Below are 15218 nucleotides of genomic sequence, written 5' to 3'. Positions count from 1 at the left end.
GCCTATGTGTTCTTCCAGACTATGATCTACATTTATGCCAAATTTATTCGAGATCTGTTGAGATTTTCTGGAGATACCTTCAAACAAACATACATCTATCCATCCATACATCCAAACAGTGGCATTTATAATATTAGTAAGATTGGTAGAAGGTTTGAGAATTTCTTTTGTGTCTTGGTACGGTTTTAGTTTTTCACGATACAATTAGTTTAAAACTCGACAACACTAGCTTACTAAATAAAAGAAGTACCACGTAAGCTTAACAGTTTTGTTTCTATGAAATATTAACAAAGGCTCTGATTTGTCTACTTTCAGACTCATTTATTGATCATCAAATTTATTTTGAAACAAAAGGTAATAGTTATACTGTAAGTACCATAAGTGCAAAGTAGAACGAACCTAAGAATCTTGGTGCGGCAAGCTTTTAAATATTTTCCCGCCCTTGATTTATTGTTCGCCTTATAAAAGCCTCCCGCAGGGCCGCATAGCCTTCTGCGAAGCGCTTTTCGGCATTTTTTGCTTTAATAAAAATCGTGTCTTCAGTGTGCTACAGGGAAATTTTAATTTTTTCACCGCCCAATATTCTTATTAGGAACATTTTACAAAGAAGATCGGTCACTGTGAAATTAACAGTGTCTTTATAAGGTTTATAACAAAACTCCTAGAGTAATGAGGTTATGGATTTATTGCTTATCATGAACATTATTCTTTGCGTCGTCGAAGAAAGTTCTTATAAATGTTTTCAGATATCTTGGCGGCTCTTAACTTCGCGCAACTGGCTGCTTAGAACAAAATTTTTGGTGTGGCGGAGCGCAGCGGGATGTCGACGACCTTGGGCTGCCAAGATATTTGAAAAGAGTTTGACAAGTTCTAAGTTAAGTCGTTTAGTTTTCAGTGTAACGTATTGCAATTAAGTGTTACCGACGTTCGTCGTTTACCTATTTAGGGGAAGAAGGGGGGGACTTTACAAATGAGCAACTGAGTACTTCAAATGGGCATAAACAAAAGAGTTGACTCAGTAAAGCTGTCGCCTGAGCCAATAAAGGCGTCGGAGTCACTCGAGACCCTCGTCTTATGGCACACAATTAATCACAGCTGAGTATTAGGGACTACATAGACGGCTAAATGTAGAGTGAACAGTTGCATAACATTTTCTTGATTTAAATATTTTTCTCTTGATAGTTGAAAAAAAATATTAGATATAATTAAGATATTATTCGACTCGTCTATTATTCTATACGTAAGCCAATCAGAAACACTTCAAAATTAACTCACAACGGTTTTTAAACTCAATTTATTTTAACAAATATTTGACAGTAATATTCTTACACCAAGTTTGCACCACATCTATCAAGATAACTTCTTAAAATCATCGAGGTAACTAGTTCCGCAAAGGTGCAATTCTCGTGCAATTTCCTGACACGCACAGCCGCGTTGTGGAACGGTTTGTCCTCGACAGTATTTCCAAAGCAATACGACTTAGGGACCTTCAAAAAGCGAGCACACCATTTCCTTAAAGGCCGGCAACGGATCTGCAGTTCCTCTGGTGTGGATGTCCATGGGTGTTGATTACTTCGGAGTTACCGCCACTAGTTTGCCCCCTTCTCTTATAAAAAACATTCTAAAATTTTATAAAACAGACATGTAAATTCCACAATTCCAAGTCACCCATTAAATTTTCAATGGAATTAACTAACAAAGATTACAAAGTTGCTCCCTCTGAAACATTAAGTACTCTATACTGTTTGACTTACAGGATCACTTAAATACTTATTTAAGTTACTTAACACCATCACTAAATTACACTTCCAACACATTTATAGAATTGTAACGGGCTTCCGTGACATCTCTAATCCTATTTTGGTCGCCACTGTCTTTGTAAATGGAGGAGCTTAGCTTATAATGTCTTATTTCTTGCGGCTAAATATTTCTCACACTAATATGACTATTTGTAATTTAAAAGATTTATTAAACATCAAACGATTGCAGTTCAAAGGAAAGGAACTCAAATTTTACGTTGCCCTTTAATATATTAAATACAGTAAGGTTAACTAAGGCAAGTAAAATTACCACTAAAAATATATTTTCATTTCATTATATTATATATATATATATATATATATATATATATATAATGAAATGAAAATATATTTATATATATATATATATATATATATATATATATATATATATATATATATTATATATATATTGAGAAGAAGTATTTGGATTTCCACATCCCATTGATTTAATTTAAACAAGATACCATATATAACTAGTAAAGTGAGCAACTGAGTTTATAAAACCACAAAGTAAACATAAATAAGTTATCTGACGATATATTAAACAGTTTATCCAACTCTCTGAGCAACCAGATTGAAGCTCACTGAACGCCGCTCACTAAATTATACTGAACATTGAAGAGCCGCTGTTTACTTATATCCGAGCATCAGTTTACACAAATACCATCATCCACATCATTTGCTAGCGTAACGACTAACGACATTAGAAATTTAATGCATATTTATTATTTAAAGTAAACTTTGAACGAGTCTTAATTTTCACATACTCGTTTAAAAAAAAGTTATCAGCTAACTATCGTATCGTATACGTGATTTAAGACGATGCACATTCGGATTAGTTCCGAGAATCAAAAAAATTACTCTTTCATCTTTTTGTTTATGTTTTGAAATCAAAATTATTTATTTTCTTTCTATGTGACCAGTGCGTTGTTTAAAGTTGGCATTTTTCTTTGAAGTCATCCGTAACGTATGTACTAATTACAAACGGGGACATTATTTATGCCAGTGCTCTAATCGCCTTGAGCGACGCGCGGCTGCTCGGGACACGGGCTAAATAACTCTACATAATCTGTGCGCTAGATAGAGACGGATGAATGTCATAGTGGAGTGACGGATAGAGATAAAAGGGAGTCGCATGTTTGCCCTGTACGTTTTCGTCTCTGACACCAACATAGACTAGGAGCTTTGCAAGTAATTCGAAGAATGATATTGACAATAGTTTTAAACTTCTCACAATATCTACTTAAATTCGCTAGCAGTTTTTATTAGCAGCCAGTAAAATAGCATTCATAACACTTATAAAAAAATAATTCTGTATGTCATTAGTATGTGCCTTAATCGAAATTAATAAATACTACCAATAGAACTATACCTGTTAAAAATATTAATAAAAAAAAAATTGATGTTGATTAAAAAAATTGATAAAAAATTTATCAATTGTCCCTCCCCCCCAAATCAAATTCTTTTTTACATTAAAATCACATCTATATATATAAAAGAAAGTCGTGTTAGTTACACTATTTATAACTCAAGATAGGTCGAATTGATTTAGCTGAAAATTGATGGGGAGGTAGCTTAGAACTAGGAGACGGACATAGGAACTTTCTTATCTTGTGTGCATTTTTTTATTCCGCGCGGACGAAGTCGCGGGTAAAAGCTAGTTTTAATATCATACAGATCCTAGCACTTTTCATAAAATGTTGGAACATTTAAAATTGTCAAGCTCCTGGTCTATTCATACCTTATCAACGTAAGTCTGTCGCCCCGGGCCGTGTACCGTCTCGTACCAAGCACGTCGTTCCCTTGTTATAAACGTATCTCTATACGAAACTGTTCTATGTCTCCCAACATGTATGATATTTAATGAAAAATATTATACCTTTGAACGTAAGTAATGAAATTCGCTAAATAATCTTACTAATGTTAAATGGGATTGTTTGGATGGATGAATGTTTGTTAGAAGGTATCTTCAAAGCGGCTAAACGGATGTCGAAGAAAAATTTAATATAGATGTAGTATAGACTACTAATTAAGTATTTTTTTTTAATTTCTCGCGGACGAAGACGCGGGTGACTGCTTATAAATATATATCCAATTAGAAAAGTCCTAAGTTAAAGTTGTCATAAATTTTACAAAAGATACCGAGTTTCTTTTTTTTTTAATTTTAAGACCCAAAAGTTATAAATATAACGTATGAGTTAAGTTTTCATGCAAAGCTTCCAAGTTAGTTCTCAAGTGACACAGGACAGATTGCGTGGACGCCTTGGGGTTGGCTCAAATGACTTTAACGTCAACTATTTTCGCCGAGAGTTATGTATTCAGGGGCGCAAAATGAGATTGTTCGCTATATTTCTGGCCAGACATCTAGGACAGGCACGCGTCTAAGTAATATTTCCACGTCGCGGATTAATCAAAAGTTGAACACCTCTGGCTCTGTTTGTTCTAGACTTTTGGACGGAAATTAGTTTTATTCGGGTAATTTATTAAAGATATTATTTTCATCTTGGATGGAATTAGGTCTAATATTTACAAATTTAACAAGCTAGACTTCAAATCAAATCATTATATTAGTAAGCCAGCTGTCGCCCGCGACTCCGTTCGCGCGGTATTAAAAAAAACTTAAATATTAGCCTATGTGGTCTACATCTATGCCAAATTTCAGCAAGATCCATGCAGCCGTTCTGGAGATATCTTGTGACAAACATCTATCCATCCATCTAAACTTTCGCATTTATAATATTAGTAAGACGAATGCATCTGTATAAATTTATACACTTAAGCAATATCGTTTATTTTTCAGCTACTAAAATTATTACCCAATGCTTTTCATATTTTGAAACAGATTTCCAGCAAACCATGGGCGTTTCAAATCTCCGATATTAAATTCCTGGTTGACGTCGGCGTTCATATCACTCTCGGCTCTCATAAATGGTTTGCGGGTGCAAGACGCATTGCTGCAATGTGAGCGCCTCAGGTACTGTCTTGGTCGCAATTTAAGGATCGCTGAAATATATGAAAGACGTTCTTATTGGAAATATTTGATGCATTTTATTTATTTATAAACTATGATAATTGTATTGAATACTTCTAATCATCTGCGTTTAATGAGGTACTTATACGAGTATATCTACACTACGTTGCCACTCTCGTCAAACATTAGGCTACCAACATCTATATATGAACAGGTTATAAATCGTGTTATTTTGTGCTCCTTTGATTTTCGCCATTTTGGCGCTGATGGTTGCGGTCGATAGTAGTGGTGAGGATTTGAACTAATCAACATCAACAGGAGCATTGAAATCGGAACGAGGCAAAAGCTGTCATTTCCAAGCAATGACCTATCCATCCATAAAGAATTAGTGCATTAGGTCCAGTCGTAGTATCCATAGTGAAAAGACTACTAATACAATAGGATTTTCTCATTATTAATATGGTGGGAATATTATTTATCATCGTACTATTTTCACGATTACTTCATTCATAATTTAAGTTTTCATCTTCATGATAAACGCATTAGTTTCAAATTGTTAATTTGCCTTTTAGATTGAGACGGATGTTAAGTAATCAAAATTAGTAGAATACACAAAGTTCTGACGTTTGTGACGTCACGTTAACGTCCACTGATGGATATCGTACTTCAAACTTTTTCACGATTGTTTCGTTCATTCTTTTTCCATTCATTCATTCTCCGCGTCACGAGTAGTACGCGGTTGACAGGTCGCTAATGGAACGTCACCGTGAAACGTTCGCTTTCTTCTGCGATATACGAGAAATGAAATAATATAACATGATATATATAACATGAATGAGTGAATGGGTTATGTTGCTCTTTCCTTATATATTCTAATGTTACATTTTAAGACTAGATGGCGCTAATTACTAAACAAAGACAAACAAAGTTCTTAGATTTAATTGAAATGCATGCTTTAAATATTTTTATACGCACCACACACAGTGAACCTGTCAAGACGAGGTCGTTATGTTTTTCACTGTGTCTATAAATACCAAGCCTATACTTTATACAATATAAATTCTGTAACAGCTCACGGTAATTATAATGAGTCGACAACCATCGTAATTAAATCCATTTGTTGTAAACTCATTCGATTTGATCGCTGATTGAGTCTCGTCGAACCGAACACATCGGGCGCGTTACAATTGAAACATTGATTTATAAATTAATGTAATTCTGCAAATATTGTTATACCAGCTGTCGCCCGCGACTCCGTCCGCGCACGATTAAAAAAAAAACATAATAAGTAGCCTATGTGTTCTTCCAGACTACAGATTATCTACACCTGTGCCTTTCATCGAGATCCGTTCTGGAGATACTATCCATCCATCCATCAATCCAAACATTCGTATTTATAATATTAAAACATAACTCACGCCGTAACCCAAAAGGGCAGGCTGAGCCCACGGACCTCCACTTGGTGTTGTCCTGACACAACTCTCTCGCTTCTTCTACATTCATACATCTATGCATACATGTATGTCGGTTTATAATATTAGCTTGATTGTAATGACGTATAACAATACGAATAGGTGACTTGCTTTGGTAATCTTTATACAATGACGTATAACGAAATGTTATAATTTATCTTAAATGGGTTTCAATTAACAATATCACCGTTTAATCAATTTTAATTTAATTTACTACTCATTGTATTTAATATTAAATCGCGCTTGTTTTAAAGGAAATATCTGAGACTGCAAATAATTAAAATAATCTAATCTAATCTCATCTTATTAAACTGTTTCTGTCCAACTGTCCAACTGTATATCCGAGCAATAAAGACCTCAACTGAGCAGCATACCAAGATCCGCATAAATGTATGCATTGAATAATGCACAGAACACGTAATAACTCACAACTTTGTATAATAATTTAAGAAACTTTGTGCATAACACCTCGGGTTTTCAACACTCGCGTGGGTTAAGTTCACATTAGCAATATTGCGTCCGCTCTGGAACTAGCTTATCTTCAAAGCATTATATCTGCTAAAGTATCACAATGGAGTTCAAAAGATGGCGAGGGCAGCGCACCGTGATAACTGAGTGAAATTACGAAATAGACTAACTTAGAAAACTAGATAAATAAATTGGATACAGAAAATTGCAGCAGCCAATTGAAAATATATGAAGTTATTACTGTAGTGAAGAAGTTTTGTAGAAAAATACAAGTTTTGATACAACTTTTATATTGATATTTTATTATTATGTTCTTCTTCTAACTCTATTGTTTAGGTTTTATTTGAGGTGGCTAAAAAAATATTAAAATGTAAAATACATAACTAAAATATTTGTACACTTAGTTAGGTTAATTGGATTTTGTTTTTTATTGATTAAAATTTGTTGCTATTATTTTTTTTACATACTAAAGCCCCTTTTGAAGAGAAGAGTACACAGGTACTTACACAATTTAATCGATTGGACGTTTTCGAAAAAACACTATTTTAACTTTAATCAGTAACATAAAATGTATAAAGAGATTGTATTTTTGGAGGACAACAACAGCCTTGAGTTTAATCAAAACTTTGTAAAGCCGTTTGCAGCTTAATTAGATTCCGTATTTATTAGACTTTATTAAATTGTATAGGTACTGTTCTTGTATACCGACCGGCCTTAAATTAAAATGTAGCTTCACTTTCACAAATGTTAAAATATATTTGGAAAATAAATTTTAACATTTTAGAGCTCTTAATATAGCTTCTATAATAGTATAAAATATATAACATCCAGTAATGAATTCCTGAGATCTATCCGAATAAAATTTCTATTTACGATACTAAGTTAATATTAAAATAAACTGCTACCTTAGATAAACAAAAGTGGATCGAGATCGATCATTAGGTTCAACGGTAGAAAATAAAGAAATTTAAAAAGTTAATCATTACTTTGCTTTTTTGTTAACAAAAAAGTTAAGTAGTACTCCTAGTAATATTTACATAACTTTCACTAAGAAATAGTAATAGCATTCTAAATTCTCACATGGCCTTTAGAAACTCGGACCGGAAATGGATTTGTGGTGGCATTGAAAGTGCGAAGAGCGCTCGAGGGACCAATCTTCGGACCAATGGCTCCTGTAATTGGGTTACACAGTTATGGACATGCGGACAGAACGCCGTCCAGTTTTGTAATGGATTTTGGAACACTAATTTGTGTTATCATTTCATCTGGAACGAATACTGCATAACAGATATTGTAAAAAAAAATTCAGTTAAATTTTAATTTTGCATGCATAATTCAAACGCCCGCTAAAAATTTCAATATCAGTTATTTTGTTTATAAAATTCTTTCCCATATTTGTTCTTTGTAAAATTAGTACGAAAAAGTCTGGATCAATAGCGAACTAAATGGGGGTTATAAAATATTTAATATGAAATCTTACTAAAGACAATGTTATTTAAGACTAGATTCTGTCTTTGAAGATATATAATCTTTGAATAGATATAGAAGATATGAAGTCTTTGAAGATAAGATTTAGGTTTTAGTGAAAACTTTAATCGAAAACTAGATTCTTTGTAGTATACGTTATTAACTACCTGTTTAAAATTTTAACGTAAGCAAAATATAATAAGCGGATGGCCAAAAAATTTAATGCCATTATTATAAATGACATCACTATATAACCTAGAAATATTTGCTTGCTTCCAAACTAAATCTTATTTAAGTTCAATTTTTTTTCATGTTAAAAATGTTACAGTTTCATATTAAAGCAGGTGTGGTAATGAAAGATCAAGTCCAGTCTACTAAAATCGTTGTTAACATTCAATGAAGTGTTGAATATATTTCAAGGCCTCATAATTACTAACATACGAGTATATGACACAATTCGAATCGTGTTTACAAAAAAGTCTGAAAGCAATAAAACATTCGGTTTGTCCAGGATGGTAAAAATGCGCGGTTATCTACAACAAGCTACACGTTGGCTGCCGCCGCTGACACGCGTCAATTTTGATATGTGACGCGAATAAAAAGTGGTCCCGAGTTGTTGGACAGTTTACGATTTATAAAAAAATAGCAATTTTTTTTTTAAATTCCAACACCTATCAGGTTCTAAAAGGAACAAATGTGCACAGTGTTATTTATAAAATCTCTAAAATATTTATATTTAATGCAGCGATTTATAATTATTTTTAATCAGAAGATTTAATTTGTAGGAGAAGAGGGAAATATCAGAGACCATAAGGATTATCACCGACTATACTTTCCTTTATGTTTTCCTAGTCCTAAAAGATGATAAGTTAAAGATAAACAACTTTATTTAGATTCCTGTATTACGTTTAGATGTAGTTTTAGAACATTTGTCTTCACTTACTATTCAAATCCGTCCTTACATTTTATCGTTATAAAATAGTAAATTAAATAATTACGTGAACGGTGTGCTCTCATGTCCGCAATGTGCGAGGATTTTCGCAAACAAAATTGGCTACATAAGCCACATGCGAGCACACCAACGTCAAAACCGGAGCTGAAGTCAGTCGCCGTGGCCGATATCGGCCGGGATTACATCATCAGTAAATTAAATGAATCCAGTAATACTAAATCTCAGAGAGCGGTCAAAGAATGCAAAGTGCATTGAAGGAGGACTTGCGTGCTCGCCGCGACTCTCCGCATACTTGTGAAATTTTATTGTATGGCCACTCGCCTCGAATGTACGGAATATTCTGACCTCATAATATGAAACTAGGATTTTATTGCCTATTACGTCAGATATTTATTGATGTACGATTGAAAAGGACCTAGATAACTATCTAAGAATCTTCCAAAGAATAAATTTATAATTATGGTAGTAATTCTGGTTGATATTTTGAACTCAAATTTATTTTAGTTAGGTCTACAGGCTTTTATGCACATATTTACTTCTTTTTTACTCTTGGACCATATAAAAGATTCGATTTGTGCAAATATAATCTTTCGTTTTTAATTTAACTATCATGGATACTATAAATTATAATCTCCCTCAGTGGCTATTAAAGTTACCCAACAAATTGGTACGAATTTAAACTTTATGGTAAAGTTTAACGACTCAACCGTCCGCGGGCAATAACAAATTCATATACGTACATTTACGATGAATAAATATGAGAAAATAACCATAACCATTTTAAAATATTGAGTAATTAACCTTAGAATATTTCACTTAAGTTATAGTAATTAAATTAATGCAGGTACTCTTTATAGTTTGAAAATTTCATACATGTTTCATGTCTATGTTAATAAATAAAATAAAAAATAGATATATGTCTAATTTATGTTTCATTTTTACTCAGTTTAATGTACTTTTTCTTACCGAGTTAAATATTAACGATTGTTGACCGTGTGAGTGTGACCTTTTTGAGTAGATTTGATGCGTAGGCGTAGGCATTTCGTAGCTACAGTGTAGATATCGCTACGAAGCTGGTATAATATTGCTCTCTTTTTTGTTTATGTGCACTTTACGACTTACTGATTATGTATTTCATATGACATACTAGAATTATATACCAAATTGATCGTGAGTCGAAACAATTTCCCACGTACATTGATTCTCTTTTCAATACATAAGCATTATTTGTGTCGTGTTTGTATATAAATCCGATGTGAAAAATAAGTTCTAATCAATTTAGTAAAATAACTTGATTTGCACAATATTTTTAATGACACTTTCCTATGTTAATTTATCTTTGTCCCCGAAATCAGATTGATGTTTTAAAACAAAGCTGAAACACCACTCAACTCAACCCCAAAAAATTTAAATAAAAGGGATCGAAACAACGTTCTAATTATCAAAACATACGAAAGCCGTTCCGATGTCGAACCGAAATAACGGAAAACCCCCATATCCTATAAAGGGACGGACAACTCATATTAAATAATAGATTAATTTACATACAAACACGAAAATCTGACAACACGATACTTGAACAGTACGAATTTAATTATTTTTTTTATAAATAATTCATTCACATTTATAATAGACTTCAATTTCATCGTTTTATTTTAAACTAAACAACGAAATTAAAATACGTTTACGAAATTAAATAAAATGCTTTCAACAATTGGATAAATACATAAGTAATACATACATTTGTAAAGCTTATGTAAAATAAATCATATTACATTTTTAAACATCTATAGTTTCTTAGTAAATGGTAACGTTAGAAATAAATTTTACTTTTAATTAGGTCTTCTTTCAACGTGTTTAATTCAATTAATGTCTATGAATTTTATTCACTTACATACGATATTTACTAAGGGTTTGCAGTAATGAAAACATTTACATTACCATCTCTCGCATACTCTTTGAAGATAGTCACGTATTTCAATATAAGTATCACGGCGGTAGAATTCAACGTTCACTTTCAGTTGGTTACACTAAGCCCAATGGAGTAGATTATAGTAGAGCAGATTTATAGTTTCATCTCTAATTAGCATATAGACGATTACATTTTGTTTGAAAAAGCAAACGGCATTTGAAATCCGTTTATATACCGTCCCGACTACAATTTCACGAATGAATGATTTTCTTTTATTTTAATTCGAAATTTAACCTTTGTTAAGGAGGTCATTACCCTTTCTTTGTAATTATTTTTAATAATATTTATTAAATACAAAGTTATTTATATTATTATTATTATTTTAATGATATTAATTAAAATACAAAGTTAATTCATTTATATTAATATTTATAAATATCTACAGCTGCTGTAGAGAAATTAGTAAAATACACTGCTTTTAACTACGTAATTATATATTGTAAAAAGCGTTAACTAAAAAGAAATAGCTAATTTTGCTAAACATTTGTTTAAAAGCTGTTATTCAAAACTTCTATTAATTAAATACTCATAACCTTATTAAAATCTCTTTTTCTTTTTAAAGTTCAGTTTATACTAAAACGATTCACAGCGGTACCTTATATTCACTTACATTGGCCATTAATTTCAGGCATTACTCTTTTCCAGACTAAATCCCCGAGGAGCGCTGGATCACTGCAAATCCTTGCTGGCCCGCTCTAATTACCATTTAAATGATTTTATTTGGTTTTAAATTATTCTCTACATTTCGTACTTAATGTAAATAATTATATTCTTTAAATCTATTTACAAAAATTTAGTGCATGTACACGTAGATGTATAATGTAATGAGAGAGGTGGTCTCTACCTACCCCTCTGGGTTATGTGCGTGAATTAATATATTGCTTTTTCTATTTACAGAATTCTATGTACGATGGGTAATGAGATATCTTTTACGAATAACAATACAACTGAAGCATTTAAGAGGGGTAGACAGAAATTACAAAAGTTCACTTGATGTCTTGACACATCGCTCTCGGTTCTTCCGTATAAATCTTGCATGTTAGTCGCATTTGGACTCTCTTAATACTCTCACTACTAACACTACTCACATTCACCTCATAAATATACTGCTAATGTATTCGGAGTAAAATATGTAAACATATTAACGTAACAAAATTTGTATATTATAACAATACAATTTGAAATAACATTACCATTTCGCGTATTTGAAATGCATAACAAGTGTCGGTAACAAATTCGACATTGGATTTGGCATGCAAACTACGCCATTGTAATGATACCGAATTTCCCGAACGCTTTCGGGATAAACTGTTCCAAGTTGTTGGAACTTTGTCGTCGCTGCGCGCGGCGTGGCGGTGATCGCAGCCTGCGCTTTGATTTATTGTTTCACGCTCGCATATGTAAGTATGCGGTGATTCTATCCACTTACAGTCTACTTATATACAATGAAGATACTTTACCTTATCACTTTTTGTGCACACTTTTATATTGATAATTGTATATAGAGATATGCAATCGACTTAAAACCACTCTTAAATTAATATCTAAATCTAGAAAAATATCTGAAATTATCTTATTGATGGTGAATTATTTCGAAATCTATTGTGTGGTTAATTATCTCGTATAATGGATAAACTAATGTGTGCAGTTTTTATTGTACAATATTGTTATCTAAAACTTGGCGCATTGTACGTACGTTGGCGGATATACTGCGTTGATACAACTATTCCAGCGGGAACAATAACAGAGTTTCCCCAAACATGTTCCATCAAGAATAGTGAGTTCTAAATTATCTGGAATTGTTTGTATCCATTTAAATGTAACATTTCATTCATTTATTAATTGAGATTGCAGTAATGTTGCGTTTATTTCTATAATATAAAATTTACCCTTTTTGTAAACACACACGACTTATTAGTTTGTGAAACAAATGAGGTCCACAGTCATTATAATCTGTATTTACTCTTAAGGATACATCCAACTTAACGCAATTTCTGGTAGTAAATGACTTTAGTTTATTTTTATCACTAAGTGGCGCTTATTTTAGGACGGTTATATATAAATTCTTAATTATAAATGAGAATACATAAAAGAAGAACACAGTTTATTACTGGAAGCGTAGTATAAAGAGGGTGTTACTATCGTAAGATTATCTTGTGATAACAAAATGGTATTCGGATGTAAGTAGGTCGAATCAGGAAGCTCCCGGAGCAAACAATAGCTTTAACTTGCCAACGATGTTATTGTGATCATACGGAATTTCCTCGGCGCTATTTTGAAATAAACAGCACAACGATTTTCTTAGTTTCCTTGTTTAGCAAATTTGATATTGGTCCAGCAGATTTCCATGATTTCAAATTTTTATTTAAATGAAATCTGCATTTATTTTATTAAGCTCTTACTTACAAATAAACAACTACGTGTTTTTATATGAATATTTATCCGAATTTAAAAAGGTTTCGAAATACTTTGTCATGTTTAATGTCATACAATCAATAAACAGAGAATAGATGTAATGCAATAGAAATGATTAATCTACGTACAATTTAAATCTGTATATTATATAAATAATATTTTTTTTTACATAATAAGGTGGCAAACGAGCCACTTGAATACGCTGAAATAGCGAAGCAACCGATGCCTATAGACATCCGCACTTGCAGATGCTTTTTCACCTTTAATCGACGGAGAAACTTACAAAAAGATTATATTTCCCCTTCCTAGGGACTTTTCTATCTTACACATATTTGTACATAGAGGCTTTTGCGACAACTAAAGTTTCAGATTCATCAGGAAATTTACTTGAAGTATCTAACGAAGTCTCAGTACGTCTTGTTTGATTTAATTAAGAGTTGCTAGTACAAATAATTAAACGCCTGCAACACATTGTTTTATTTCCGCGACACTCCGAGACGTGATAACTCCACAAACACCTATTCCAGTTTGTTAACCACCAATGTCGACTGTTATGCGACTATTTGTTCAAATCTTTACATAACTACTTTTACAGTCCTGCCAAATGATTACCAACTTAATTTTGAATGTGATAAGGGTGATAATAAACGTTTTTGTATTGCGAAGTTAAACGTCTCGCCAAAGGGAAATGTTAAAATCGCAAACCAAAATTAGGTTTCGTTCGGAGACGCATTCGAGTGTAGATAGTTCCGCAACTTCGCTTTGACAGTACGAAAATAGGCTCTTAAGAGATTTTCAAGTCATGTTTGTTTGAATATAAAAGTAAGCAGCTATTTTGGATTTTCACGATTGTTGATAACTTGGTGGATATTTTATAAGTACGCTCTTCTTCTAGACAAACATTTCGTCACAGATGTCGTTAACTTTTTCTCATAAAAAAAAAAAAAATACAGTCGAATTGATAACCTCCTTCTTTTTGAAGTCGGCTAAAAGCCATTTTAAAATCTAGTCTCTTATTATTGATTAGCTGTTACCGTCATTTGCGTGGAATTTAAAAATATCCGCATCCGCTAATAGTATATTTTCTCAACAGTGAAAGACTTTTTCAAATCGGTGCAGTAGTTTCGGGGCCTATTCAATGCAAACTTACAAGAAAATTTTTCCTCTTTATAATGTTATTCTAGATATAAATTTGTATAAATCTATAACATATAACTACTCATTATGGATAGTAATGCCGTGATGTCAACCTTACCTGGGACAAGTAAACATAGTAAGCGTATTATCCGACGTTCATTTTACGCAGAGCTGCGGGTGCACAAAACTCTTCATTACCGCTTTATATGTAATTTACCTTATTCTCTGAAATTTAATCCAACCATAAATTTCAAAGGTAATTTTATTGTTCAACGAATGTAGAATTTGCGCTAGATTTTGTGATACAAATTCAAATGTCAAAAGAACATAAGTCGTGAATACTTCGCTAGTTGTTCGTAAGAAATCTTAAATGTTATTCGATTTCAACAACAAGAAATACATTTTGTAAGGAAGCAGAGATGTCGCTGGCAAAACGAGTCACATTATCATGAAATCACAAAAGGAGTACATTAATGTAAATTATACAGTGCACGCGAGCGGAGTCGCGAGCACGGCTTGTATTGGATGTTATTCCCCGCATAAATATTCAATGGGCAACTGT

This window comes from Papilio machaon, chromosome 1, assembly GCF_912999745.1.
Source record: "Papilio machaon chromosome 1, ilPapMach1.1, whole genome shotgun sequence".
NCBI classification, from domain to species: Eukaryota; Metazoa; Arthropoda; class Insecta; order Lepidoptera; family Papilionidae; genus Papilio; species Papilio machaon.
This window is presented reverse-complemented; position numbering follows the sequence as displayed.